We start from the raw sequence: 8,007 nt of genomic DNA, 5'->3' as shown, positions 1-8,007 counted from the left end.
TAATAGAGCCCCACCTAGTGGACTATGGATGTAATAACAACTACTGGACACGCTCCTCACTCTCACTCACATCTCTTCTCTCTCTCTCCCCATCCCCCTCTCCCCCTCTCATCCTCTCCTCACATCTTTTAGCCCTCTCCCTTTCCCGCTATCTCGCTTTCCCGTCTCTCACTCCATCCCCTTTCACTCCCTCTCTCCTCTTCCCTCTCTACTTTCATTCTCTCCCCACTTCTTCCGCTCTCTCTCCTCTCCCTCCTCTATCTTCCCCCTCTCCCTTCCCCACTCTCTCCCTTCCCCCTCTCTTTCCCCTTCCCCCTCTCTCTCACTCCTTCCACACTCTCTTTTCCCTTCCCCTCTCTTTCCTGCTCCTTTCCCCTGTCTTTCTCAGGGCAGCTGGCTCCATAGCTCAGGGGTTAGAGCACTGGTCTCAATTAACCAGGGGTTGTGAGTTCAAATCTCACTGGGGCCTACTCAAAATTAGCTCAGTATTTAAATTCACTGTCAATTGACAAGGGGTTTAATTATAGATATTAAACAGCACTGAGACTGACCCTGGAACAACCGGCCACTATCTTGCTTTTCCGGTCTCTCACTCATTCCTCTCTCTCTCTCTTCTCTCTCTCTCTATCCCCTCACCTTCATCTCCCACTTCCCTTCCCTTGCTCTACCCAACCCCTTTGAGTGAGAAGGAGAGAGATTGAGGCAGAGTGTGACTGAGTTGCCTTGGGATAGAAACATAGAAAATAGTGCAGGAGTAGGCCATTCGGCCTTCTAGCCTGCACCGCCATTCAATGAGTTCATGGCTGAACATTCAACTTCAGTACCCCATTCCTGCTTTCTCGCCATACCCCTTGATCCCCCTAGTAGTAAGGACCTCAGGTTCTCTCTCCATCTCTCTCTCTCTCTCCCCTTCCCCCTCTCACTCTCTCCTTCCCTCTCTACATCTTTTTAGCCCTCTCTCCCTTTCCTCCTCAGGTTAGGAGACCAAAACTGTACACAATACTTTTACTACGTGAAAGACCCGATATATCGATGTTGAGGAGTCTGGGGGATGAGACACAATCTGAGCGTTTCACTGACCCCTCCTCATTCTTCAAACACACAGCACTAACTTGGAACAGAGGAGACCTCATTGAGGTGTACAAAATATTGAGGGGCCTGGACATAGTGGATAGTTCGGGTCTATTTCCATTGGTGGAGGGGTCGATTACGAGGGGGCATAGTTTTAAGGTGGTTGCTGGAAGGTTTAGAGGGGATTTGAGTGGGGGGGGCTTCTTTACGCAGAAGGTTGTGGGGATCTGGAACTCGCTGCCTGGAAGAGTGGTGGATGCAGAAATCTTCACCACTTTTAAGAGATGGTTGGATGGGCACTTGAAGTGCAGTAACCTGCAGGGTTACGGACCTAGAGCTGGTAATTGGGGATTAGACTGGATGACCTTTTGTTGACGGAGCAGATACGATGGTAAGTACTGCAGGGAATCGAATACAGCCCGGGTGTGATCTCCTGGACTAGTGTCGATCGCCTGGATGGGTCGGAGAGGAATTTTCCCAGATTTTTTCTCCCTAAATTGACCTGGGTTTTTATCTGGTTTTTGCCTGTCCTAGGAGATCACAGGGCTCCGGTTGGGGTGGAGTGTAGGATGTTTCAGTGTAAGGGGTGTCGCAGTTGTGTGGGGCGGACTGGTTGGGCTGCGTGCTCTATACCTGTCCGCCATTGTTCATAGGTTTATATGTAACCTTCAGGGCTGCTGACCGAGGGCCATGTGGCTCTGATGAAATGCATCCCAGGGTATTAAAAGAAGTTATAGCAGATACATTCGTTATAATCTACCAAAATTCTCTGGACTCTGGGGAGGTACCAGCGGATTGGAAAGCAGCTAATTTAATGCCTCTGTTTAAAAAAGGGGGCAGACAAAAGGCAGGTAACTATAGACCGGTTAGTTTAACATCTGTCGTGGGAAAATGCTTGGAACTATCATTAAGGAAGAAATAGCGGGACATCTAGATAGGAATAGTGCAATCAAGCAGACGCAACACGGATTCATGAAGGGGAAATCATGTTTAACTAATTTACTGGAATTCTTTGAGGATATAACGAGCATGGTGGATAGAGGTGTACCGATGGATGTGGTGTATTTAGATTTCCAAAAGGCATTCGATAAGGTGCCACACAAAAGGTTACTGCAGAAGATAGAGGTACGCGGAGTCAGAGGAAATGTATTAGCATGGATAGAGAATTGGCTGGCGAACAGAAAGCAGAGAGTCGGGATAAATGGGTCCTTTTCGGGTTGGAAATCGGTGGTTAGTGGTGTGCCACAGGGATCGGTGCTGGGACCACAACTGTTTACAATATACATAGATGACCTGGAAGAGGGGACAGAGTGTAGTGTAACAATATTTGCAGATGACACAAAGATTAGTGGGAAAGCGGGTTGTGTAGAGGACACAGAGAGGCTGCAAAGAGATTTGGGTAGATTAAGCGAATGGGCTAAGGTTTGGCAGATGGAATACAATGTCGGAAAGTGTGAGGTCATCCACCTTGGGAAAAAAAACAGTAAAAGGGAATATTATTTGAATGGGGAGAAATTACAACATGCTGAGGTGCAGAGGGACCTGGGGGTCCTTGTGCATGAAACCCAAAAAGTTAGTTTGCAGGTGCAGCAGGGAATCAGGAAGGAGAATTGAATGTTGGCCTTCATTGAGAGAGGGATGGAGTACAAAAGCAGGGAGGTCCTGCTGCAACTGTATAGGGTATTGGTGAGGCCGCACCTGGAGTACTGCGTGCAGTTTTGGTCACCTTAAGGAAGGATATATTAGTTTTGGAGGGGGTACAGAGATGATTCACTAGGCTGATTCCGGAGATGAGGGGGTTACCTTATGATGATAGATTGAGTAGATTGGGTCTTTACTCGTTGGAGTTCAGAAGGATGAGGGGTGATCTTATCGAAACATTTAAAATAATGAGAGGGATAGACAAGATAGAGGCGGAGAGGTTGTTTCCAATGGTCGGGGAGAGTAGAACTAGGGGGCACAGCCTCAAAATACGGGGGAGCCAATTTAAAACCGAGTTGAGAAGGAATTTCTTCTCCCAGAGGGTTGTGAATCTGTGGAATTCTCTGCCCAAGGAAGCAGTTGAGGCTAGCTCATTGAATGTATTCAAAGTCACAGATAGATAGATTTTTAACCAATAAGGGAATTAAGGGTTACGGGGAGCGGGCGGGTAAGTGGAGCTGAGTCCACGGCCAGATCAGCCGTGATCTTATTGAATGGCGGAGCAGGCTCGAGGGGCTAGATGGCCTACTCCTGTTCCTAATTCTTGTCTTCTTTGTCGGCCGGCGCGGACACAATGGGCCGAAATGGCCTCCTTCTGCGCTGGAAGTTTCTATGTTTATAACTGGGGAGTGACTCACAAACCAAGGCAGGTGGCTCCATAGCTCAGGGGTTAGAGCACTGGTCTTGTAAACCAGGGGTCGTGAGTTCAAATCTCACTGGGGCCTCCTCAAAATTAAAATGGAATTTTAAATTCACCGTCAATTAAAAAACAGGTTTCCTGTGATCAAGCACCACCCAGTGAACTCCTGATGTATAATGAAAATGGACGATTTTCTTGACTGAAGCAGGCCCCCGAGGTGCATGAAACCCTGAAAAAGTGTGTGCGTTCCCATCAAGCCAAAGTGAGTAGCACAGTGCATGTGCCTGCCATCTTGGTCCAGAAACAAAGTGAGCAATGTCAATGTCTGTGGAACTGAACCCAGCCAGAGTCAGCACCGACAGTGGAGGGGAACCAGTGAGTGCAGAACTGAACCCAGCCAGAGTCAGCATCTTCGGTGGAGGAGAGGGAGAGAATAAAAGCTCACGGGGTTGGGGGTGGTATATTAGCATGGCTAGAGGATTGGCTAACTGACAGGAAACAGAGAGTCGGGATAAATGGTTCATTCTCGGGTTGGCAATCAGGAACTAGTGGGCTGCCGCAGGGATCAGTGCCGGGACCCCAACTATTTACAATCTGTATTAACGACTGGGAGGAAGGGACTGAGTGTAACGTAGCCAAGTTTGCCAATGATACAAAGATGGGAGGAGGGGCAAAGTGTGAGGAGGACACACAGGATCTGCAAGGGGACATTGACGGGCTAAGTGAGTCGGCAAGAATTTGACAGATGTAGTATAATGTTGGAAAGTGTGAGGTCATGCACTTTGGCAGAAAAAAAATCAAAGAGCAAGTTACTATTTAAATGGAGAAAGATTGCAAAGTGCTACAGTACAGCGGGACCTGGGGGTACTTGTGCATGAAACACAAAAGGTTAGTATGCAGGTGCAGCAAGTGATCAGGAAGGCCAATGGTATCTTGGCCTTTATTGCAAAGGGGATGGAGTATAAAAGCAGGGAAGTCTTGCTACAGTTATACAGGGTATTGGTGAGGCCACACCTGGAGTACTGCGTGCAGTTTTGGTTTCCATATTTACGAAAGGATACACTTGCTTTGGAGGCAGTTCAGAGAAGGTTCACTCGGTTGATTCCGGGGATGAGGGGGTTGACTTATGAGGAAAGGTTGAGGAGGTTGGGCCTCTACTCATTGGAATTCAGAAGAATGAGAGGTGATCTTATCGAAACGTATAAGATTATGAGGGGGCTCGACAAGGTGGATGCAGAGAGGATGTTTCCACTGATGGGGGAGACTAGAACTAGGGGGCATGATCTTAGAATAAGGGGCCGCCCATTTAAAACTGAGATGAGGAGGAACTTCTTCTCTCAGAGGGTTGTAAATCTGTGGAATTCTCTGCCTCAGAGAGCTGTGGAAGCTGGGACATTGAATACATTTAAGACAGAGATAGACAGTTTCTTAACCGATAAGGGGATAAGGGGGCGGGCAGGGAAGTGGAGCTGAGTCCATGATCGGATCAGCCATGATCGTATTAAATGGCGGAGCCGGCTCGAGGGGCCGTATGGCCTTCTCCTGCTCCTATTTCTTATGTTCTTATTTGTCGTCTCTTATCAGACTGGCTCTGAGTGCTACATGCAATTGTGAATCATGTTGTTCAGTGCTGTGATCTTTGCCTTAGTCTCTAAGTCGCTCTGTTCCCAAAATATTAGCTTTCCTATCTCTTCCCCAGAGACTTCTAGCCAAAATGTTATGTATTGTAACTGCTGAACTCTGCTGTCTTTGTTCTGTGTTACTAAGGTTAAGGATGAATTAACCATCAGGCTTAATTCGTTACCCACATAAGCAACTGTTGCCCACAATAGACAATAATCCACATCGTAAGGTAGAGGAACTGCACCGATTCCTCAGACCATCCTAATACTGATGAGCCCTCTTAATCTGTCTGCTCTTTGCCTGCGACAACTCTCTACCCCTTACACAGGACTTCCCTGCTTTTATACTCCATCCCCTTTGCAATAAAGGCTAACATTCCATTGGCCCTGCCTGATCACTTGCTGTACCTGCATACTAACCTTTTGTGTTTCACGAACAAGTAACCCCCAGGTCCCGCTGTACTGCGGCACTTTGCAATCTTTCTCCGTTTGAATTATAATTTGCTTTTCTATTATTTCTGCCAAAGTGGATCACCTCACATTTTCCCACGTTATGCTCCATCTGCCAAATTTCCTGAGTTAAATTTCATCTGCCACGAGCCTGCCCATTTCGCCGGCCTCTCTATGTTTTCCTGAAGTCTGTCCCTCTCTTCCTCACTGTCCACGATCAATTGGCGACGAGATCCAACACCGCCTCCAGTGCGCCAGTGCAGCCTTTGGCCGCCTGAGGAAGAGAGTGTTTGAAGACCAGGCCCTCAAATCCACCACCCAGCTCATGGTCGACAGGGCTGCAGTGATACCCGCCCTCCTGTATGGCTCAGAGACATGGACCATGTACAGTAGACACCTCAAGCCGCTGGAGAAATACCACCAACGCTGTCTCCGCAAGATCCTGCAAATCCCCCGGGAGGACAGACGCACCAACGTTAGCGTCCTCGGCCAGGCCCAACATCCCCAGCATCGAAGCACTGACCACACTCGACCAGCTCCGCTGGGCGGGGCCACATTGTCCCGCATGGCCCCCAGACACGAGACTCCCCAAAGCAAGTGCTCGACTCGGAACTCCTTCACGGGCAAACGAGCCCAAGGTGGGCAGAGGAAACGTTACAAGGGACACCAAAGTGGGGCTATCGAGCTCTGTTATAATTAAAGGGGTTTAAGAATGGATCTGAGAATTAAAAGGAGCTGACATTGGCTTTTGTCGTGGTCAACTTGCGAAGGGTGTTTAAAGGGCAGTAACATATCAGAATGATTAATTATTGCAAGCTGTGTAACCTGAAGACAATTACAGGAGGCCCAACTGTTGAACCACAGGAAGCCCAGAGGGGCAGCTAAACAGGCCAAGAGGTCAAAAGTGACACAGTGGAAACACTCCGTCGGGTCAAGGCGAGAGGGATAAGGTAACATTCCAATGTGCTGATGCACTCGTGGAACACAGTGAGGTTTGTGGGAAAGCAGGAATGGGGTACTGAAGTTGCATGTTCAGCCATGAACTCATTGAATGGTGGTGCAGGCTCGAAGGGCCGAATGGCCTACTCCTGCACCTATTTTTTATGTTTTCTATGTTTCCATATTTCTACCGGGGACAGACATAGTTTCGTACCTTTATTTTGAGTGACCAGGGTTTTGACTATTCAAATCAATGTATATCTCATGTATTGAATGTCCGGCCATTATAGGCCGAGGAACTGCATAAAAACCCTGTGTTTTCTTTGTTCAGGGAGAGCAAGTCAGGACAGCTCAGCAACAGGTTGATTGCAGCCATGACACACCCTTGCAACAAATTAAAAACTCTTTGAATCTTCGAACCCAGAGCTGGTGTTGACTGTTTACTTTAAATTCTGCACTACAGACATCCTCAAAGCCTCCCTGATAAAGCGCAACATCCCCACTGACACTGCGGCACTTTGCAATCTTTCTCCATTTAAAACACTGAACATTCCTGGAATGATAATGCACAGAAGGAGGCCGTTCTGCCCATTGAGTGCGTGCTGGGTCTGTGACAGAGCGATGCAATTAATCCCACTCCCCCCGCTGCTCTTTGCCCCATAGCTCAGCAAATTGTTCCCCTTCAACTTTAACAGGCAGATACAGCAAGCAAGTAAGAGGGTGGTGTGGTTCTGGAACTCACTGCCTGAAAGGGTGGTAGCGGCAGAAACCCACATCACATTTAAAAAGTACTTGAAGTGCCGTAACCTGCAGGGCTGCGGACGGAGAGCTAGAAAGTGGGATTAGGCTGGGTAACTCTTGGTCGGCCGGCACGGATACGATGGGCCGAATGGCCTTCCGTGCCGTAGATTTCTCTGATTCTCAATCTCTCGCCACTTCTCCGCCTCAATCATTGTCTCGATCACACTCTCTCTCTCTCTCTCTCTACCTCTATCTCTCGCTCACTCTGTCTCACTCTCTCCATCGCTCTGACTCACTCTCTCTCTCACTCTGTCTCTCCCTCTCTCGCTCTGTCGCCCTCTATCACTCTCTCTCTTTCTATCTCCCTGCTCTTCTAACGGAAGCTCTTGTGATCGGTGATGTCACTGGGAAGAGCACCCTGGGAAGCCATGTTTTAATGATGTCATCACCGTGGGCGGCCATGTTTTAATGATGTCATCACCCAGGGCGGAAATGTTTTAATTATGTCACCAACCTGGGCGGCCATGTTTTAATGATGTCACCACCCTGGATGGCCATGTTTTAATGATGTCATCACCCTGGGTGGCCATGTTTTAATGATGTCACCACCCTGGGTGGCCATGTTTTAATGATGTCATCACCATGGGCGGCCATGTTTTAATGATGTCACCACCCTGGGTGGCCATGTTTTAATGTTGTCACCACCCTGGGTGGCCATGTTTTAATGATGTCACCACCCTGGGTGGCCATGTTTTAATGATCTCACCACCCTGGGTGGCCATGTTTTAATGATGTCACCACCCTGGGTGGCCATGTTTTAATGATGTCATCACCCTGAGCGGC

At 48.4% G+C, this 8,007-nt stretch overlaps 2 non-coding genes across 2 annotated transcripts; both read left to right on the top strand.

The window, feature by feature from the left end:
- Positions 1-395: 395 nt before the first annotated feature.
- Positions 396-469, top strand: trnal-caa (transfer RNA leucine (anticodon CAA)). The gene has a single exon. It is a non-coding gene; the product is annotated as a tRNA-Leu (tRNA).
- Positions 470-3,424: 2,955 nt separating this feature from the next.
- On the top strand, positions 3,425-3,497 carry trnat-ugu (transfer RNA threonine (anticodon UGU)). Its single transcript has one exon. It is a non-coding gene; the product is annotated as a tRNA-Thr (tRNA).
- Positions 3,498-8,007: the final 4,510 nt, after the last annotated feature.

Source organism: Pristiophorus japonicus, unplaced genomic scaffold, assembly GCF_044704955.1.
Source record: "Pristiophorus japonicus isolate sPriJap1 unplaced genomic scaffold, sPriJap1.hap1 HAP1_SCAFFOLD_4116, whole genome shotgun sequence".
Lineage (NCBI taxonomy): Eukaryota > Metazoa > Chordata > Chondrichthyes > Pristiophoridae > Pristiophorus > Pristiophorus japonicus.
The sequence above is the reverse complement of the archived record's forward strand: the minus strand, read 5'-3'. Positions and strand labels throughout refer to the sequence as shown.